The sequence below is a fragment of the Muntiacus reevesi genome, chromosome 19, assembly GCF_963930625.1.
Source record: "Muntiacus reevesi chromosome 19, mMunRee1.1, whole genome shotgun sequence".
Lineage (NCBI taxonomy): Eukaryota > Metazoa > Chordata > Mammalia > Artiodactyla > Cervidae > Muntiacus > Muntiacus reevesi.
The window spans coordinates 36,600,140-36,620,988 of NC_089267.1; positions in this window are offsets into that span (position 1 = coordinate 36,600,140).

Here is a 20,849-nt window from a genome sequence, read left to right on the forward strand (position 1 = left end):
GGGCGGTCTCGGGTATGGGCCTTCAGCTTTTGCAGTAGCCAATCAGGCCGGGCAGACTTGGCCCAACTCAACCCCTGAGAAAGCAGGCCCCTGCCACAACAGGAACAGTGACCTGCAGCCAGTCTTGTGGGGGCTCCTGAGAGGTTGGACTGGGATTTGGGGAGCAGGATAACCTGACTCCTGTCCCTCCAGGTGAGATGCGGCTCACATCTCATCTCCTACCTGATCTGGGGCTGCAAAACAGGGCCTCCGCCTGGACCTCAACCCCAGCACTTCAAAGAGATACTGTTCTATTGGATTTGATGAACCTGACCTCTAGCAGAGCATCCCAGAAGATCACTGACTTACATGGCACAAGGGACAGGTTTTCAAAGCAAAACCCTGGTTTTATAGATGATACCGAAAGAGTACATTGAAACTCCCATGTGCTTTATCCCCCACACCCTGACCTTGCTCTTTTCTTAATAAGAGAATCTAAGTGTGGAGTGGCCTGCTGGGTCCTGGCCCTGGGCTGGCCATGGAGACAGGTGCCTCCTCACTCCTTATGCCCTCTTTTGATAACCCTCAATTTCCCCCTCCACCTTCAGAGGCTCAAGTATGCTCCCCCCAGAGGTGGGATGGAGATCACTGTACATAGGAAATGCTAGCAACGGACAGGAACCTTCTCCAGAAGCTGAAAGACTCCAGAGCTTTGTGTCCCACCTGACCTCCTAAAAACTGAGAAACCCTTGGGTAAAGTTATCCTCCACCTCCGGCTCACAGGGGACATCCTACAGTTTGTCTTTGGCCCCGCCTAGTTCAGCGAGCAGCTCTTACCCTGGCTGGCCACTTCCTTGCAAGGTAGTTGCTGACTCAGACAGCTAAGAGAACAGGGTCTGAAATTTCCATTAAATGCAAATCCCTAGACTCTTCTGATCTTGGGGCAAGACGCAAAAGTGTCCATTTTCTTTTAATACATAAAAATTCTCCTTTTGATGGCACAAGTCATATGTGTGATACAAGTAACAGCTACTCTCAGGGTAAAACCAATAAGCATTCTGGAGAAAGAGATGGCAACCCACTCCAGTATTCTTGCCTGGAAAATCCCATGGATAGAGGAGGCTGGTGGGCTACAGTCCATGTGGTCGCAAAGAGTCAGACACGACTGAGCAACTGAGCATGATAAACTTTCACACAAAGCAATCCGCGCCCCCCGCCCCCGCCACTGGCCCACCCCTTTCCAATGCCATACCTTCCACAGGTTATCACTTACCATCTTCGTTTGTGTCTTTGCAATCGTCTTGGAACACATTTACACGGGCAGGGCTTTTTCTTTACATGAGTGAAACACATGCTGCACCTTGACTTTTCACCGAGTAATCCATCTCAGAGAACTCTCCATGTCTACACGTTGAGATTTACTTTCTTCTTTTTAACAATTGGTATTCAACAGGATTCCATAGAATGAAAACAGCATCATTCATTTAACCATTCTCTCATTGACAGATAGTTATTTCCAGATTTTTACTGTTACAAACAACCTACATCCTTGCACCGTTTTTGGTGGATATCAGCAAGGATTTCTCTTGGAGAACTATCTAGAAGTAGAATTGCTTTGGTATTCATTTTAATACATTTTTAAGTTTAATATATATTGCTGAATTGTCCCATCAAACCATTTAATCAGTGTATATACAAGTAAGTTATCGTTTTCCTGGAACCTTCATTTTTTTAACAAGTGCCCAGATGATTTGGATGCAGGTGTCTAAGGACCACACTTTGAGGACATAGTGGTTAAATCAACTGACCATGGGTGCAATAACACTACACTTAACAGAAGTTATTCCCAAACCCAGTGGCTTAAATTAACAAGTTTGGGAGCTTTTTTCTCAGTGTGATCTATAGTTAGACCACAGCCCAGCGAAGTTTAGCTGGACTTTAGACTCAGAGTTCCAAGTTACCCACTGCAGGATTTGGATCCAGGCTTCGGGTCAAGCTCTATGTACAGGCGTCCCTAACGTCTCCCGGTCCTCATCTTTTTCAGTCAGATTGGATTATGGCCTCATTTTAACTTATTCACCTCTCAAAGGTCTTATCTCCAAATATGGTCACATTCTGAGGCACTGGAGGTAATATGAATCTTGTTGTTGTTCAGTTGCTAAGTCTTGTCCAACTCTTTGAGACCTCATGGACTATAGCAAGCCAGGATTCCCTCTCCTCCACTATCTCCAAAGTTTGCTAAAATTCATGTCCATTGAGTTGGTGATGCTATCTAACCATCTTATCCTCTGCTGCCCGCTTCTCCTTTTGCTTTCAATCTTTCCCATCATCAGGGTCTTTTCCAATGAGGTGACTTTTCTCATCCGGTGGTCAAATATTGCAGCTTCAGCTTCAGCAATAGTCCTTCCAATGAATATTCAGGATTTCTTTCCCTTAAGATCGACTGGTTTGATCTCCTTGCACTCAAAGGGACTCTCAAGAGTCTTCTCCAGCACCACAATTCAGAAATATCACACACAATTCTTCTGCCCTCAGCCTTCTTTATGGTCCAACTCTCACATCTGCACATGACTACTGGAAAAACCATAACTTTGACTATATGGATCTTTGTCAGTAAAGTGATGTCTCTGCTTTTTAATACACTAAGTTTGTCAGAGCTTTCCTTCCAAGGAGCAAGTATCTTTGGATTTCATTGCTGCAGTCTCCATCCATAGTAGTTTTGGAGCCTAAGAAAATAAAATCTGCCACTGCTTCCACTAGGGACACAATTCAGCCTATAACAATAGATTATGGACAAAATAACTTTTAAAATTTTTTAACAATTTTATTGAGATATACTTTGAGTCGCTCATTTATATGTCTCATGCCTCTGATTCGTACAATTTAATGGCTTTTTGTAGATTCACTGAGTTGTGTGATCATCACCACTACCAATTTTAGAACATTTTCATTACCCCAAACAAAACCCCAAGGCTCTTAACCATCACTCACTCATTTCTTTCCCATCCCCTCAGTGCTAGGCAACCACTATCTATTTTCTATCTTTATAGATGTGCCCATTCTGTACATTTCATTTAAATAGTGTCATATATACACAGTCATTTGTGACTGGTCTTTTTCATTTAGCATAATATTTTCAAGATGTATGCGTGTTGGACCTTTTTAAAAGAAAAATTATGAAATAAGAAAATAATACATTGGGCCTTTTTAAACATAAGAACTAGTGTTCATCAAAAACACCATTAAGCAAGTGAATAAGCAAGTCATAGCCTTGGAGAAGATATCTGCAATACATAATTCTTTACAAGTACTCAAACCAGAATGTATAAGAAATGTAAGAAAATTACAAATAGTTCATTTATAACTGGGCAAAAGTCTTGAACAGACCCTTCACAAATGAGGATATCCAGATGACCAATAAGCATTGGAAAAGGTACTTTACAACATTACTCATCTAGGAAATGCAAATTAAAGTCACAGTGGGATAGCACGGATTGGTTAGCAGCAAAAGGACTGACAATATCAGTGCTGAGTGAGGATGTGGAGCAACTGAAAGGTCATTTATTGCTGGTGGGAGTATAAATTTGTTCCACCACTTTGGAAAATTGACAGCGAAGTTGTGTGTGGCTACCACCCTGTGTCCCAGCAACTTCACTCCAGGTGATGGAGTGATTCTCCATGGTAATCCATGAGAAATTAGTGCATATGCCTACTTGTATATGAACATTCATAGCTACTTTGTTTGTAATAGTCAAAAACTGGAAACAATTGAAATGATCATCAACAGAAGAATGGATCAATAAAACTGGATAAATTCATGCAAATGAATATATTACATAGCAATAAAAAAGAATGAACTATTAATACATGCCAAAATACAAGTGAGATCTCAAACTTATTATGTCGAGTGAAAGAAACCATGCCTGAAAGAGTGCATTTTATATGTGTCCGTTATATATGAAGTTTAAAAGCAGACAGAACTAATCAGTGGTGATAGAAGTTAGCCTAGAACTATGTTGGGGTCAGGAGGGTGTTAACTGGGAGAAGTCACAAGGAATGAGGCACACTTCCCTCTGGAGTGAAGGAAATATTCTAAATCTTGATAAGGTTGGTGGTTCCACTGGTGTATACATAAAATCCACTAAGCTACATGCTTAAGACTAGCCCACATTATTAAGTGTAAGCTGTTCCTTGATAAAAAAATAAATAAATAATTGGGAGACTTCTCTGGTGGTTGGGTGGTTAAGACTCCAGCACTGCTGTGGCAGGGGCAGAGGTTTGATCCCTGGTAACTAGGAGCCACATGCTGCAGGGTGCGGCCAAAAAGAAGAACGAAGGAATTGAGAAAGGCTGCTCGTATTGAAAGATACTTTATAAGGATTTAAATTTAAGTCTACTCTCTCTTTTCGGGACAAGAGGACTGTTTAAATTCTCTGAGCCTCCGTTTCTCATCTGTGAAAGTGTTAGTTGCTTGGTCGTGTCCGATTCTTTGAGACCCCATGAACTATAGCCCACCAGACTCCTCTGTCCATGGAATTCTCCAGGCAAGAATCCTGGAGTGGGCTGCCATGGCCTCCTCTAGAAGATCTTCCCAACCCAGGGACCAAACCCTGGTCTCCTGCATTTCAGGCAGATTCTTTACCATCTGAGTTACCAGGGAAATAGAGATAATACCTCATGTCTATTAATTTGATAATGAGCTAATGTATATAAAATATATTCTCGAACTTTCTCCCTCAGTTTTCCCATCTGTAAAATGAGGATAAAAGTAGTAACTGCCTCAATAATCCTGAGCTACTTCACAGAAAGCATTAAGTACAGTGTGTGACAGAGGAAGTTTTCAGTACATGTTCGTAGTGGCAGCTGTTATTGTTGGTGTTATAAATATGGACCAGGTTAACTTCAAGGCCCTTCAGCTGCTGGAGGCCTCTAGAAACAAAAGGAAGCCCGGAAGTTTGGGCGTATGGACTCTGGCTCCTGTGACAGGGCTGAGATGAAACCCCAGGTCCTTTGATGCTCCACCCCAAGATCTTTCCGCCACCCAACGCTTCCTGAATAAGAGGGAGCAACGGGGGAAGTGTGAGCTCTGTGCTGATCTTCGTGTGTCTGGCCCTCCGTGTCTGCCAGGAGAGTGTCTGTGGTCTTGTGAAGCATAAAGTTGGGAGAGGAGAGGCACCTTGGCCTCCTTCTCTTCCCCTATGGGTACCTGGACGACTGTTGCTCCTAAATTATCCCTGATGTGCCAGGTGGAGCCTATTATCCCCACATCGCAGTTGAGGGAACCAGCAAGCAAAGTGGCTAAGTGACTCGCCTGGGGTCGCACAGCTAAGAAGTGGGGGAAGCCAGGACTGAGTGCACCCTCCCAATCACTGCACTGTGCTGCCTTGTCAGCGTGGGCTCAGCTTCTGTGGGAGCTTCTCTGGGTCATGAATCATTCCTTGAAGCACCTCGCCTGCGCTCTTCTCCACCTCACCTTCACTGAGGTTTAAGGAGCTACGGCTGCCTTTGTGAGCCAGGCTGCCCCAGGGCAGGGGTCACCGCTGCCAGGGGCATCCGGCTTCCTCTATAGCCTCTATCCTGCTCCAAACCTGCACAGCTGCCTCTAATGGCCTGCACTTGAGGATGCCCCAGGGCTAACCTAGCCATGCCACTTGACATTTTTCGAAGACGGCACTCCCTTCCTCCAACACCCACCTCTCTTTTGGAGAGCAGTGATTTATAACACGTGGGCAGCTGAGCCGTTGCCATAAGCAAGACTGTCAGGGCTAATGTGGTTTGGGGCTTGGGTGTGTGAAAAGCTCTCAACTCTGTAGACTCCAGTGTCCCTTGTATTCCTGAATGTCAACCTGTGCAACCCTGTTACATCAAAGACAAGGCTGAAAAGGTGGATCCTGCTGCGGTGCTGGGGGACGGATACAGATTTCATGTAAGAAGCCCCACAAATGTTTGGTTCAGCGAGTGTTCTGGGAGGTCCTTTGTCCCTAACCAGAATCCTCAAGTAGAACCAGCTAACCATGTGTCAGAGAATAAAACTTGTCACTCACCCCCATCTTTCTAATTCTTTGGTTTCTCTGGAGTTTATCAAAACGTCCACAAAGGTGTCTGTCTGGGGTTAGAGGGCCTGCCCTCAGGGTAATAGACTTCCTACACCAAGCAAAACTCACAGTATGGAAAGCTTTTCCGAGTTTGGGTTCAGATATCCTTTCCCAGTGTCCCCCCCTTCCCCAGACCCTCATTTTGTGTTCTGTTCGGCTCCGGAGGTCTCCAGCTGATATAATTTGCAGTCTAATAAAGGAGCGAGCGGGTGTTAAAGCACCAGCCTCGCTGCCTGTCACCACAGGAAACTGTGCTCTTTCCAGACCCAAATTTATGTCCATCCTACATAAACTTTATACGGTGCCACGCTGCTGTTAAAAGTGATTTACTCACAAGACGTTGGCTCGCAGGAGGCCGACCTTCGGGAGATTTGTGCTAACCCTGCTGGAGTCACATAAAGTCACCAGCTGAGGGTCACAGTTCTCCTGAGGACCGCAGATGGCAGAGGTCTGGGGTGATGCTCCTCCAAGGCTGAGGTGGTGCAGTTTGGCTTTAAAGCCTGACAGCTGTAAAACAGAGGAGGCGGCCCAAGTAAATCTCTGGTGGGTTTGGCAGATGGCAGACAATCCATGTGCAATATCCTTCATTACCAATACACACTCAAAAAGAGTCTGTACATGTTGAAAGGAAAGAAATGAAGGGAGATATGTATATAGACGTATTTAACATACATCCATTTAAATATAGGAAAAAATGCGTTTTCGAAATATTTGCAGTGGGGAACTAAATCTGCCCGTGCTGTTTGGTGGCTAATAGAAGAGGGAAACCCAGAGGTCTGGACACAGGTGTGACCTAGGAGTAGAGTCACCCGAAGTGGCAGATGCTGAACTTTGGCAGGTAAGCGCTCCCTTCCTGCACCAGGACAAATTCTCCGGGGCACCGAGGTCAACTGTGGGACTCTAGGTCAAGCCTTTCTGGGCCAACCACCAACTCCCAGAAGTGACAAAGGAACAGCCCTGGTGTTCACCCTCAGGGAGCCTTTGCTCTGCTCAGTAAGGACACCTAGTTGCCATGCTCTGCCCTCCACAGTGGGCCATGGAAAACTCTCTGGGGACTCTGATATTCCACACTTCTGAGACACAGAATGGAAGGGAATACATGATCCACCTTCCCGGTTCTAACAAGCTCAAACAAAAGGAATGAGCCCATCTCTCTTCTATTTAAGGTTGAATCTGTCCTGGGGGTCTTCATTTACCCAGGGAAATGAAAACTAGCTGTAATAACAAAAACCCCAGAAGTCTCAGAATTTAGTCCCACAATTTAGTCCCATTCTAACCCAATGCGGCTGTCTCTCCTCTGAGCTGTGACTCAGGCTCTTTCCATCTTATGGAACCACCATCCCCAAGAGTGTCTCTGAAGCCTCTGCTGGCTCCTTGGCCTTCACCTAGCCATCAATGAAGGACAATCAGCTGACAGTCCAATGGGACATGGTAGGAGCTTGGTCTGGAGTAGCCTTTATTACTTCTCACATTCCATCAACTAGAACATGTTGCATACTGTGGGAAAGGCCATCTCTGCATGTACTTGAAAAAAGAAATAAAATATGTGGGAATCTAGCTGTCCTCTGCTTCATCCAGAAATGGAGGTGAACCTGAACTAAGAGTTCAAGGCTTGACCGCATCCCTGGTCTACCTAGAAGCAGCATGTAATAATCTCACTCAATTCTGATATACATTTATGTCACCTACATAGTGTGATTTCTGGACCATTAGAAAGCTCTCCTGGGAATTCCCTAGCAGTCCAGTGATTAGGACTTCATGCTCTCAGTGCCATGAGCCCAAGTTCAATCCCTAGTCAGGGAACTAAGATCCCACAAGCAATATGGCCAAAATTTAAAAAAGAAAGAAAGAAAGCTCTCCTGCTCCAAAATACCTTCTCTAGATTGCCTGTTCTGGAACTTTGCCAGTGGAGAATCATACCGCTGTGCTCAAGATCGTCTTGATCTTTTCTTTCCTTTTTAGATTGTGTGCCAGTTATCAATTTCTCACTTCCTCAGCTGCATGTTCATCCTTCATTGCCTACGCTTCAGAATGGACTGGTACCCTGTGGCTGTCTGCATAGTAAGTTTTGTCAATAGAGGATGCTGGACAGACCCTGCAGGAGGAAGGGGACGTCTGCCCTAGCCCCGTATGCTTGTTCAGCAGACTCCTGCAGCTTCCCAGGCTCCCGGAGCACCAGCAGCTTCACCAGTGCCCAGCTCCCGCAGTGCACGGCGGCCAGCAGCTTCCCTGCCTGGCACTTCCCTCACGTCCGGTTTGATGGCAGGGTACCTCTAGTGAGATATCGGCCTGTGATTAGCTTTTCCTGCACCCTTCGGAAGCCGAGTTCCAGTAAGTTCCACCGGTGCAGCATCCCAGAGTCTTCTGTGCCCTTCAGGGAGCCACATCTGTGCCCTCTTCCAGAAGATCTGAATCTTAGCCCTGGGGGCCTCTCCTTCAAGAACTCTATCTCAATCCTATGGGTTGTTGTTCCTCATCTGCCATCCCTAAATTCTTTAGAGTTCCCTTTACTTCTTACTACTTTAATGTCCTGTTATAGTTAATCATTTTTATATTATACTTTCTCTATCCAAATTACTGTATAGATTCTCCCTTTTGATTGGATCCAGGGTGATAGGGGTTGCAGATGTCCTTGGATCAAATTCACAAGAAGTCAATGACACTTTAGTGTAAAGTAGCTTATTTTGTTTTCCTAGCATCTAGAGAGCAGTAGGTGCCTTGGAGCTGAGAGAAAAGACAGTAAGAAGAAAGACCCAGAGTGGATATTGGAAAAATCCTAGTGACAGACTCTGCCTGTTTCACAGTTTTGCCATGGGCTGGCTATAGCTGTTAAGTGTTAATCTTCATTTCAGTGCAAAACATCTTTGGTTCCTAGGGTCAGCCTAACCACACCAGAAGGAGAATGAAAGCACTCGTTTTTCTGGTGAAACAGCAACTATTGCACTTTGATCAGCTCCATGCATTTCCCCACTTTGTTGTTTTGCTTCTTAATCACACATAAAAAGGTCACACATGACCTTTTTTGGTCATATAAAGCAAAAGGAGAACAGCTTTGGACATTTTATTTCATTGAACAGAGCCAGGCTACTCCCTAGGTGTACATTAACTCTTTCAGACAGGACATTATCACCTTCAGGCTGCAAGGAAAACGTGAATCAAAACCATGAAGATTGTCAGACAATGAAATGGCTCAGTTAAGGAGAGGCTGGCATTTCTCTGGGGATTGTTAAAACTAGGGTGGCAGTTCGTATCTTTAGGATGGTATAAGTGTGGCTTTGATTAAAAGTGGGAGTAAAAACAACAACCAAGCTCCCGTCAACTTAAAAAAAAAATCTTGTTTATTAAAAGTAATAGATCTACACAATTTAAAAAACAAATGATAGAGAGGACTTATTTAGAAAATCAACTGTCCTCTCTTTTACCTTCTCCCACCATCCACTGATTCCTGCTCCTCAATGCTCTTCATGCTGTGGGTTATATCTATTTCATTTTCCTTCTTTATCACTCTAATGGGTTCTTGAAAGGGAGCAAATAGAAACACATGTGTGCGGCCGGCCATCTTGTAAAATAAGTCTTCCTCTCAACTTAGACCAGTTTTTTTTCTTAGGGAAAAACTTAAGAAACAGAATCCAGTGCTCTGAAAATTCTCTGCTTACCAGTCAAAATGCATATATATGTGTATCATTTAAGCCTGTAATGGAAACATACTTCTTCCATCTAGTCTCGTCTTTTTGACCACCTAGATATTTCTCTGTTCTATTGACCACTTGAGTTCAGAACCCAAAGCTTTTTGACCTCATCCATCTGGTGCTCTTTGGACAAGCATTACCTTGAACATCTACACTTGAATTAAAATTTTCCATGTAAGTCAGCTGTTACAAGAGCAGATTGTATTATTGCTATCGGGATAAAAACAGCAATGTTGCAAATAGTGGATATAGAGACCCAGGAACTAAAATGAAAATGGCTGCAGTGTTGGACCCTCCCACCGTGTCCTTCCCCTCTTCCCAGTGTGGGTGTCCCCCTCACAATCCCTCTCTTCTCCGCTGGGGCCTCCTGCTGTATACCCACCATCTCTGCCCTTTCTGACAGAAAGATGGAAGGCTGGGCAGTGCATAGAAAAAGAGAAATTAGGTTCAATTCATCTTTATCCAACCTACTGCTAGTGAATCCATCTATACCTCACATTTCCCAATTCCACTTCTCCTCAACTGTCACAAGCACCACAGAAGGGCCTGCCCGACAGGCTCAGATAAGCTAAAACTGTGTTTTAATCAGTCAGGAGCACCGTGTTTGAGCTCCTTTATGCTCATGGCCATTAGTCCATCATCTTTGTTTATTGACAGCTGTTTTAAAGACAGCTAAGTGAGGCTTCCCATGTGTTGTGGTGGTAAAGAGTCTGCCTGCCAGTGCAGGAGATAAGAGAGACACGGGTTCGATCCCTGGGTCAGGAAGACCCCCGACAGAAGGAAATGGCAATTCACTTCAGTATTCTTGCCTGGAGAATCCCATGGACAGAGGACCCTGGCAGGCTACAGTCCATGCGATCACAAAGAGTCAGACACGGAGGAGCACACACTCAAATATCCAAGTAGATAACACTGGTGGAATGCACCTTTATCTAGCTTGGTGTCAGTGCCAGGGAAAGAGCTGAGATGTCTGTTTTGAAAAAAAAAAAAAAAAAAAAAAAGCCATCAAAGCTCCTTAGCACATAATACATTTCAGCAATCAGAGCCAGCATCCGAAAGCATAATAAAGAAAGGCGAGTGAAAAATGCTTCTAATCGTCATATTTTAAATGCCTTATTTCCTGCCAATCTTATATCTGTTTCCAGAGAAGCGAAAGTTGCGCACTCTGCCAGCGCCTTTGTCAGCTACCAGCTGTTACTTCCCCAGGAAGGGGGTCAGAAGGCTGCTGGTAGCTAATAGCCAGCCAGAAGCTGCGAGGAAGAACTGTCCCTCGTGGGGTTTAGCTGCTGGCTGATTGTCAGCTGAGAGCTACAAGTTCTGGTTTGATAAAAGCCAGCTATAGATTTCAAACCTCCTTTTTTTTTTTTTCTTTTTCCATTTGTGCTCTGAAATTGTCGCGCACTCCAAATGGAACTCAGCGAGCACGCGGGCCTTTGTTCTGTCTTGTTAGGCGCGGGCAGTAGACTCCTCTGCAGTCACTTTGCAGGGTGGCTGGTCGGGGTGAGGTGCAGTGGGGAGATGGTGGTGGGCTAGAGAAGCTACATCATGCCTGCTGGCCCATGAGTCACCCTGGGAGATGGTGGACCCGGCAGAGAGGGCTTCCTGAAAGCTCTGAGAGGCAGGCTCAGACTCTGGTGGTTTTTTTGTGACTGTAGGGTAGGATGCACTTGTCAGAGTCAGAATTTATTGACTGAAGCCCCCTGAAATGAAATGAGCCACAAGATCCCTGCACCAGGCATGCAATCCAAATCTTAAACCATCCCAGGGCTCCCACTCTTCCCAGAGGCCAACAGTCAAGGATTCTCTTAGACACGGTGAAACTCAGAGTTCTGTGGATTTCAGGGGGTCTGGCAAGAGGAAGGGGGGCAGCAAGAATTCTGCACAATGGTGTGCTTTAAATTCAGATGCTTAGGGGCTGTCATGGGCAATGCATCAGTGATGAAAAATAAACACAGCAGAAGCTGGCTTGGAGTTAAGGCGAGTGCACAATAAATTTCAACTGGTTAAATTAATCGCTCACTGCTTGTTGTGAATATTAATCCCAGAGAGGGAGCTGGCTTCAACCCAATCAAAAGACAGGTGAAAACTGCAAACTGCAAAGCATTTGGGATCTCTAGAAGGCAGGCTTACCTGTGAGCCAGGCGTTGATGCTGAATCCCAGAGAGAAGCAGAGTCTGTGAAACAGCCCCACCTACTTCACAGGCACAGCTGTGCTGTAACAACCAGCCCACCCTGCCCTCAGCCCTCACCTGTCCCCTCCGGGGCTCTTCCGGGACTTGTATGAGAAACGCCTGGCCTGAGGCTCTGCAAAATGAAAGAGCCAAGGCTCCTAATTTGCTTTTTTTTTTTAATTGTAGTAAAATATGCATAACATAAAATTTATCATTTTAACCATTTCCAGGTCGGTGGCATTAAGTACACACACAACGTTCTACAACCGTCACCACTGCCAAGTTCCAGAACTTTTTCATCATCCCAAACAGAAACCCGGTACCCATTAAATGATAGTTCCTCCTTCTCCCCATTCCCAACCCCTGGTAACCTCTATTCTACTGTCTGTCTCTATGAAATTGAGTACTCTAGGCATCTCATATCAGTGGAATCATGTAATATTTGTCCTTTTGTGTCTGGCTTATTTCACTTAGCATGTTTCCAAGGTTCATTCAGGTTGTAATGTGTATCAGTACTTCACTCCTGCTTAAGGCTGAATAATATTCTGTCTTATGCTATGGCACGTTTTGTGTATCCATCCATCGAGGATATGTGGGCGCTTCTCATCTTTTGACTGCTGTGAATAGCACTGCAATGAACATTCATGAATAAATATCTGTTCAAGTCCCTGCTTTCAGTTCTTCAGGGTATATACTCAGAAGTGGAATATCTGGATCACTTGGTAATTCTTTACTTAATTTTTTGAGGAATCACCAAACTATTCCCTAATTTTTTTTTAATATTCCCCTAATTCCTCATGTAGCAGAAAGAAAAAAAAATCCTTACAGATAAAAATGATGGTCTCTTTTTGTCATTTAAGGAATAGGATTGATCTCTGTAGTAGAAGTGTTGTTGGAGAAGACTCCTGAGAGTTCCTTGAACTGCAAGGAGATCAAACCAATCAATCCTAAAGGAAATCAGTCCTAGGTATTCATTGGAAGGACTGATGCTGAAGCTGAAGGTCCAATACTTTGACCACATGATGGAAAGAACTGACTCAATGGAAAAGACCCTGATGGCTGGGAAAGGTTGAAGGCAGGAGGAGAAGGGGGCGACAGAGCATGAGATGGTTGAGTGGCATCACCAAATCAATGGACATGAGTTTGAGCAAACTCCAGGAGTTGGTGATGGACAGGAAAGCTTGGCGTGCTGCAGTCCATGGAGCTCAAAGTGTCGAACATGATGACTGAGCGACTGAACAGCAACTGTAGTAGATGGCTGTTTACAGAATGACTTTGATAGGACATGGCTGACTATGAAAGGTGAGATCTCTTTCAGGTAACCATCAGGAAAAGGAGCTAGATGGTACTGGGCTGGTAAAGTTGCAAAAATATTGTCTTCCCTGGGTGGTGCTGAGACAGAGGTCCAGGGCCCTCAAAGCAGGAAGAGAAGTCTCTGGAGGTGGGCGGGGGCCAAGTTCTGCAACCACCAAGGTCCAGATGTCCTAAGGTAAAAGACGATCAATGAGATCTTCGCCAATGAACCTTGAATGCCTTGTAGTTAGCTCTGAATCGCTTACTTGATCTGCCCTGAACTGTAATTCCCCTCCAGAGTCTGAAAACCTTCAGCTAAAATCTGTTCTGTGCAACAGAGTTGCAAGAGTGGTCCTGTGAGCAAATTTGAGGGAGACAGAGGTGAGGGAGGGGCCCTCCAAAGTTGGGGGAGATGCGCTGCACCCCATGTTGAGTGGGAGCAGGAACTCAAAGTGTGGGGTGGCTGTGGGGCATGTCAGAAATCCCACAGAAGATGAGGCGGGGGCTGCAGCCACTTGGAGTAGAAGTTGAAGGAAAAGACAACTGCAGACAATGGGAAGACTTGGGGTTTTCCCGACTATCCCAAGAATATGATACCTTTGAGCAGAAAAGCCAGAGCCACCTGAGGTGAAGCCCCAGCCTCATTTGTGGGCAGAATCTCAGCGAATGTTCTACGAGGGCAGAGACAGAGATTCACCCTCTTGGAGACAAGTTTTGGCAAAATGCACAGCCTGTGAAACCGCTCTGTGACTTTCATGGAGCTGGGTGACCTTGAGGCATCTTCATTTAGATCTAAATTCCCATCACCAGGAGAACAGCCCCTAGATGAGTCACTCCAAGGCCATGCGGAGCAGGGTCTGGCCTGGGAAGGTGAATTTGCTCAGACAGACACATCTCACCCTGAGACAGGAACTCGCACAATGCTGCAGCTTCAGTAAGGCCACCATGGTTATCAGAACCCTGACTCTGATGACTGGACTGGGTCACCTCTGTCCAGAGATTCATCTGTAGATACACAAGGGAAGTTGCTTTCATCAAGACTGTAAGCAGCGAAAGGCTTGTTATCGTGAATGAACCAGCACTCTGGAAGAAGAATGAGGTGTTCTCATTCATCTCCAGTTACACTTTCACCCAACAAACTGAAAGACTCGCTGTCATTTTAGTTCTGAGACAAATCCCGCGTTTCCCTTAGCTAAGGGTCTGGGGATAGGAGCCCATGTGCTTAAGGGATGACCCTTGGGGCTGCTTGGACTGGTCCCTCTTGTTCCCACCCCACACGGTCTGCTCTGCTCTGCTCCTTCACAGCTGCATCAGGGCCCTTGCCACTAACCCTCTGTCTCTGCTGATGTAATAGGAAAGGAAAACAAATGATACAAAATGTAAACCTCTGTAGGTTGTGTCTTGTGTCTGCATTCTAGAGATGGAGGGTGTGTGGACAGGGTGGGGAAGGGAGGAAGCAGAAGAAAAATGGCTTGATTGTTTAGGAAACCACCTGTCTGGTTATCAAAGGTGAGCCTCGCAGCATCGTCTAGAGGGAGAGCTGAAGTAATCTGTATAATGAAGTGTCAGGAATTAAGGGATTCCCTCAGGCGTCAGGGTTCCCCCAGTGGCTAAGCGGTAGAGAATCTGCCTGCAGTGCAGGAGTTGCAAGGGTTCAACCCCTGGGTTGGGAAGATCCCATGGAGGAGGGCATGGCCACCCACTCCAGTATTCTTGCCTGGAGAATCCCATGGACAGAGGAGCCTGCTAGGCCACAGTCCGTAGGGTCCCACAGAGTTGGACACGACTAAAACGACTTAGCACGCACTCATGCCCCAGACATCAAGTGACACTTGTGTCCAGTTACCGAGAATAGGATACAAGGGTTCAGATTAGGCTCAAAAAATGGCCAAGATCAGGACTTAAGGACAAAAGCAATTCCAGTGAGAAACTCTCCATGCTGGGCAAAGCTGAGGATCCTCAGAATAGTGGTAGCTCCCTCAGACCCTGCTTTTGCTGTTTAAATTGTGGTCCATAGAAGAGCAGCGTCAGTAGCACCCAAGAGCTTGTTAGGAAAGCAGAATCCCAGGCCCCACCCCAGGCTTCCTGGACCAGACTCTCATTTCAAAGATCCCCAGGCAATTTGTAAGTACACTGTTTTCATAACAGATGTTTTGAAACATTGGTCTGCGGTATGGACAGAGGAGCCTGGTGGGTCCATGAGATTGCAAAGAGTCAGACATGACTGAGCAACTACACATGCATGCGCGCGCGCGCACACACACACACACACACACACACACACACACATACACACACACACACACACACACACACACACACACACACACACACACACACACACACACACACACACACACACACTGCAGCTCAGCTATGCACTGGAATTACCCAAGAAACTTTTAAACAAGCTGACAGCCCACCACCAGAACTCTCAGGTGATTCTAATAGGTAGCAAAATCTGAGAACCACAGCCTTGGAGGACTCCAGCCTGGCTGTGCCCCTATGCCTGGCGGGAGGCATCCGTGGGCCAGTGTTGCACTGGTAAACAAGCTCTCCAGGGAAAAAAACAGTTTGTTTTGTAGATTGAAGTGTTTGCTGGTTTTCATTGTGTAAACATCCCCCCACACAATAGCTGATTTCCAGCTTCCAGTTCGATGCCCTGAAAGTGGAGTTAGGAAGCAATGATTTGAGTCTCAAGAGCCTGTGCTCACCTGCGCTCACTCCACGGCGTGGGGCCAGTGGGGTATGTCCACACCAGGGCTCTCCCCCTCCTTTAGGACCTTGGAAATCCCTGGTCTTATGAGGCCAAAAGAGGGTGGTATAGAGTTTAAACATGGGCCAGAGTGTTCACAGCTGAGGCCCCTAGTGTGTGGGATGTAGCTGGTGTTAGGAATGGTGTGGGAGAAAAGGTGAGGGCTGGGCCACCAATTCTTGCCCCATCCCTGAAAATGTGGGGGAGGGCCTGCAGGATAAGCATGCCCCATTTTGAGTTTGCAGCTCTTTCCTGCGCTCAGCTATGGCATGGTGACCCTCCGTTATCACCAGCCATCCCCAATCCTTAAGAACACACTTAACATGCTGGTTTTGGCTTAGGTGTGCTTTGGGGAATCAGAGGGAAGATGGTGCCCTTGCCTTGGGTGAGGGAAGGGGAGAGAAGACCCCACATGCTGGAGGCAAGAGGACAAGAAGGATCAAGAATTTAATTTAGGGAATATCCAGGAGGATATGACTCACCCTTCCCCCCCCCCCAGGAGCCCTTGGAAATGTTGGGGAGGTACTGGACTTCCCACCGGATGCGGGAGATGGAGTTAAGGCATTTTATTTATGTGTTACAGGAAGGCTGATTTCTAAAGTCTGGAAGATTTAGGATGAAGAGTCCAGAGCCTGCAGTTGGATTGCAAGGGTTAAATTCCCAGCTCTACCATGGACTAGCCGGTGGCCTTGGAGAAGTGGCAGATATCTACCTCGTCAACCCGGAGAGGGTTGGAGGAGCCAGCATGCTCTGGAAAGGCAGAGAGTTGTCAAGACCTCGGGCAGGAAAGGGTCAAGGAGGACAAAGGGGAGGAGGCAGTCACACTCGGAGGCCAGGAGGGGACAGCCAGGGAGGAGCTGAGACAGAACAATCAGCAGCCTCAGTGAGAGGAGCCTCTTGGGAAGACAGTCCCCTGAAAGAAGGGCTCCCAGAACTGACAAAGTGTTTCATGAAAGGGGGCCAAAGACAAACATCACCTCCTCCCCAGGTTGCTAGCATCTGCCTTCTGCCTCTCACCCAAACGCCAAGCAACATTTCCTTTGAAACAGTCCAAGTGTGAGAGCTTGGGCCCCACCAGTTGCTGGAAACCAAGCCTCTCAAACATCAGAAGGCTGATGTTTTCACCATGTGCGTGTGTGTGTGTGTGTGTGTGTGTGTGTGTGTGTGTGTGTATGAGAGAGAGAGGTTGTCTTGTGGGTTGTCAGGGTCTCGTGGTTTCCTTGTCAGCATCAGTGACACTCAGAAGCAGGTTCCTTTTGCCTGTTTCTAACCCAGAACTAGGCCACCTTCAGGGAGTCCCAGCCAGCAACTTCCTCCCTTAGACTAGCTTCCCTCGACTCAATGGACATGCCCCTCTCCTGGAGGGGGCCCCCCGAGAGAGGAAGAGATTAGTATCCAATTCTGTTCCAAGGCCTGTCTTAGTCCTCAAATCCTTTTTACAGTTGAGCCCAGCGTGAACCTAAGCCTCTGTCCTCCGCATAGGCTCTCCTCTACCTCTAGACCCTATGCCTGAGAGAAAGAGCGAGAAATGCTGAAATGCTCACTAATTCCCAAAGAGAGACTGAACTGAAAGAGGCTGAATTACTCTCACTGGCAAGCATGTGGTCTCTTCCCTATAATTTAGTGGGATGGGAGTTCATAAAGAGAGATAGGAAAGCGCTAGAAAAAAGGTTGTGGGTTTTTGGGGGGTTTTGGCATAATCTAAAAGTTAAAACTCTCTCCTCCCCCTCTTCCTCCCTCTCTTCGCTCTTCCTCCCTCTCCTTCTCTCTCTCCCTTTCTGTCACACACACACACACATAAAATTTACTGGCCTATTGTTTTTAAGATGAAATTCTAAGAACATCTTTCTTACAGAAAGCACCGCTGTGCCTGTTTACACTTACTTCTATATGCAACCTGCCAGCCAGGAAAAGCTGAAGGGGAAGATATTTTAAATTAAAAGAATACATAATTTTTCTCCTGCCTGGAAGGTGTAAGCATCAAGGCAACAAGCTGAGTGAGTGAGGACAAGTCTGCCTGTACAATACGTAAGCTTTCATGTGGCCTGAGAGGTGAAGTGGTCAGTCTGTCCCCAGAACAGAGCCCAGAGCAGAGCTGGCAAAAGCCCTCAAGAAGTACGTGGTTTGACCTTTGGTTTTTGCTCAACTCAATCCTCACCTGCGGTTGGATTCTCAGATTTGCAGTGAATTCTCTAACATACAGTACACCCTTATTTAATTGTTAGCATAAGAATGTCTTATTGCTACATATGCATTTTTAATATTATTTACTATTTTGTTGTTTTTTTCTTTTCCAGTATTGACTGATCACTGACTCCTGGTATACTAATTGAGTAACACATTATTTAATATTTATTATAATAGTAGCTAATATTTATTGAGCACAATGCTAGACACTGCACAGAAGTCACTTTATCTAATCTTCATAATAACCTCAGAAGGCTGCTGTCTAGGCAGTTGGTACCTGGCTGAGAAGGCAAAATCAGCCCTGGTCCCTACCCACTGAGCTCTGTGTTCATACCCCAGGAGGAAAGGAGAAGTTTTCTTTACACAAAAGCAGCAGTCAGAATCGGTGCATTTGTCCCCTTGATCATGGATGAAAGAGATATCTTATCCCATTTTCCAGATTAAGAAACAGAGGTGCAAACAAGTCAGGAACTTCCCTGAGGGCACACAGCTGGCAGGAAGTGGTCGAGGGACTAGTCCACATCTAAACTTGCAGCCCAGGCTCTTATCCCAATGCTGTTGGTGCAATGTCTTTTTCCACTCCCAGGAATGCTCAGTCCTTGTCTGTGAGTGTCCAGAAAACAGGCATCTACATCCTCATGGGCTGCCTTAGGTCCTACACAATACCATGTCAGTGAACATATACATGCGGGGCATTCTTGACCCTAAAGGAATGATTGTGCAGATCTTTGGGCAGAGACCTCCAACTACCACACCCAGTTGCTTTAGACTGCAACTTCACGATGCAACAGGAAGAGAAGAGGCAGTGAGAAGTGTCAGGGAGACAGTGCCCTGAGGAAATCAAGCCTCCAGATTCTCTTTTCTAAGTGCCCAGTTTCCAGTGACAAACAAAAGCTTAGCGTCTGGAGGTCAGGCAGCTGGATGGGCAAAACTTAATGAGAACCGCCCACCTATCTCTCTTGCATCCACAGCTCACATCTTTGTGAGGCCTTGAAAGATCAGTCTGTCCATAAAATACACCTGCCTTCTAACTTTGCGCCTACAGTTTCCACCATTTAATACATTTCTCTGGGTTATAGTGCTCTTACCTGCCGCCGCCACCCTCCAGTTTCTTCCTGCTTGCTCCCTGATGCCTGAAATTCCTTTAACATGGAACAAAGGCTTTCATTTCATAGAGAGTGATGAGGCTTAAAATGCAAGCACCCCTCAGAGAGCAAGCACAATGATTTAAATTCACACCGTGTAACGGAGGTATAAATGAGTGATCAGGTTTTTTTCCTGAGAGCACCTTTTTATGAGGGAAAGGCAAAAGAAAGAAAAAGTATCCTGGAAAAAAGCAGTGTTGAAGAAGGAAGGGTAGTCTCGAGAGGGTAAGGGGCATGAGTCTGTGACTTTAGCATCCACCTGCCCCAGTGGGTCCTGGATAGCACGGTGCGGGGAAGAGCTGGGGCCTTCTCAGGGCGTTGGCGCTGGTTTGAAACCCAGCTGTGCACCTCTGACATGCTCCCTGACTTCGTGCATCCTAATTTTCTCACCTGTAAAATGAGGGAAATAAAACCCACCATGCCCATCTGCTTTGGGGGTTATTTTATTTTAATTGTGATGAAATAACATAACATAAAACTTACCATCTTAACCATTTTTAAGTGCATGGTTCAGTGGCATTAAGCACATTCACGTCATTGCGTAACTGGCATCGTTATGTATTTCCAGAACTCTTTTCATCTTGCAAAACTGAAACTCTGTACCCGTTAAACAATAACTCTGCATTCTTCCTTCTTCTCAGTGCTTGATAACCATCATTTTACTTTCTGTCTCTGTGAATTTGATCACTCTAGGTACTTCAGCCAAGTGGAATCATACAGTATTTGTCCCTGTATGACTGGCTCACTTCACTGAGCAAAATGTCCTCCAGGTTCATCCATGTTATAGTACACGTCAGAATTTCCTTCCTTTTCTAAGGTTGACTTATATCCCATTGTAGGTGTATGCCATACTCCGTTTACCTAGTCATCCATTGATGGACACTTGGATTGCTTCTACCTTGGCTGTAGTATATAATGCTGATATGAACATGGTGTACACATTTCTCTTTCAGACTCTGCTTTCTTATCTTGAGGATCTCTTTGAAACCCTCACTTCTTCTGGGTGTATACCCAGAAATGGAATTATTGGGTCATATAGTAATTCAATTTTTAAATTTGTGAGAAATTGCCATACTATTTTTCACAGAGGCTGCACAATTTCAAATTCCCGCCTATGGTGCCCATAGGTTCCAATTTATGTATATGCTCCATGAAACGTGTTCCTTTCTCTTTTTTTATAGTAACCATCCTACTTTTTTAAGTTGAGACATGCTTGATTTACAATATTGTGTTAGTTTCAGGTGTCAGCAAAGTGATTTCTACTTTTCTGTTCTTTTTTCTATTCTTTTCCATTACAGTTTATTACAAAATATTCAATATAGTTCCCTGTGCTATACAGTAAGTCCTTGTTGTTTATCTATTTTATATATGGTAGTGTGCATCTGTTAATACCATACGCTCAATTTATCCCTCCCAGCTTCCCCCTTTGGTAACCATAGATCTGTTCTCTTTTGTATCATATTTTAGATTCCACATATAAGTGATATCGTAAACTTGTCTTTCTGTCTCATTTCACTTAGTATGGTAATTTTTAG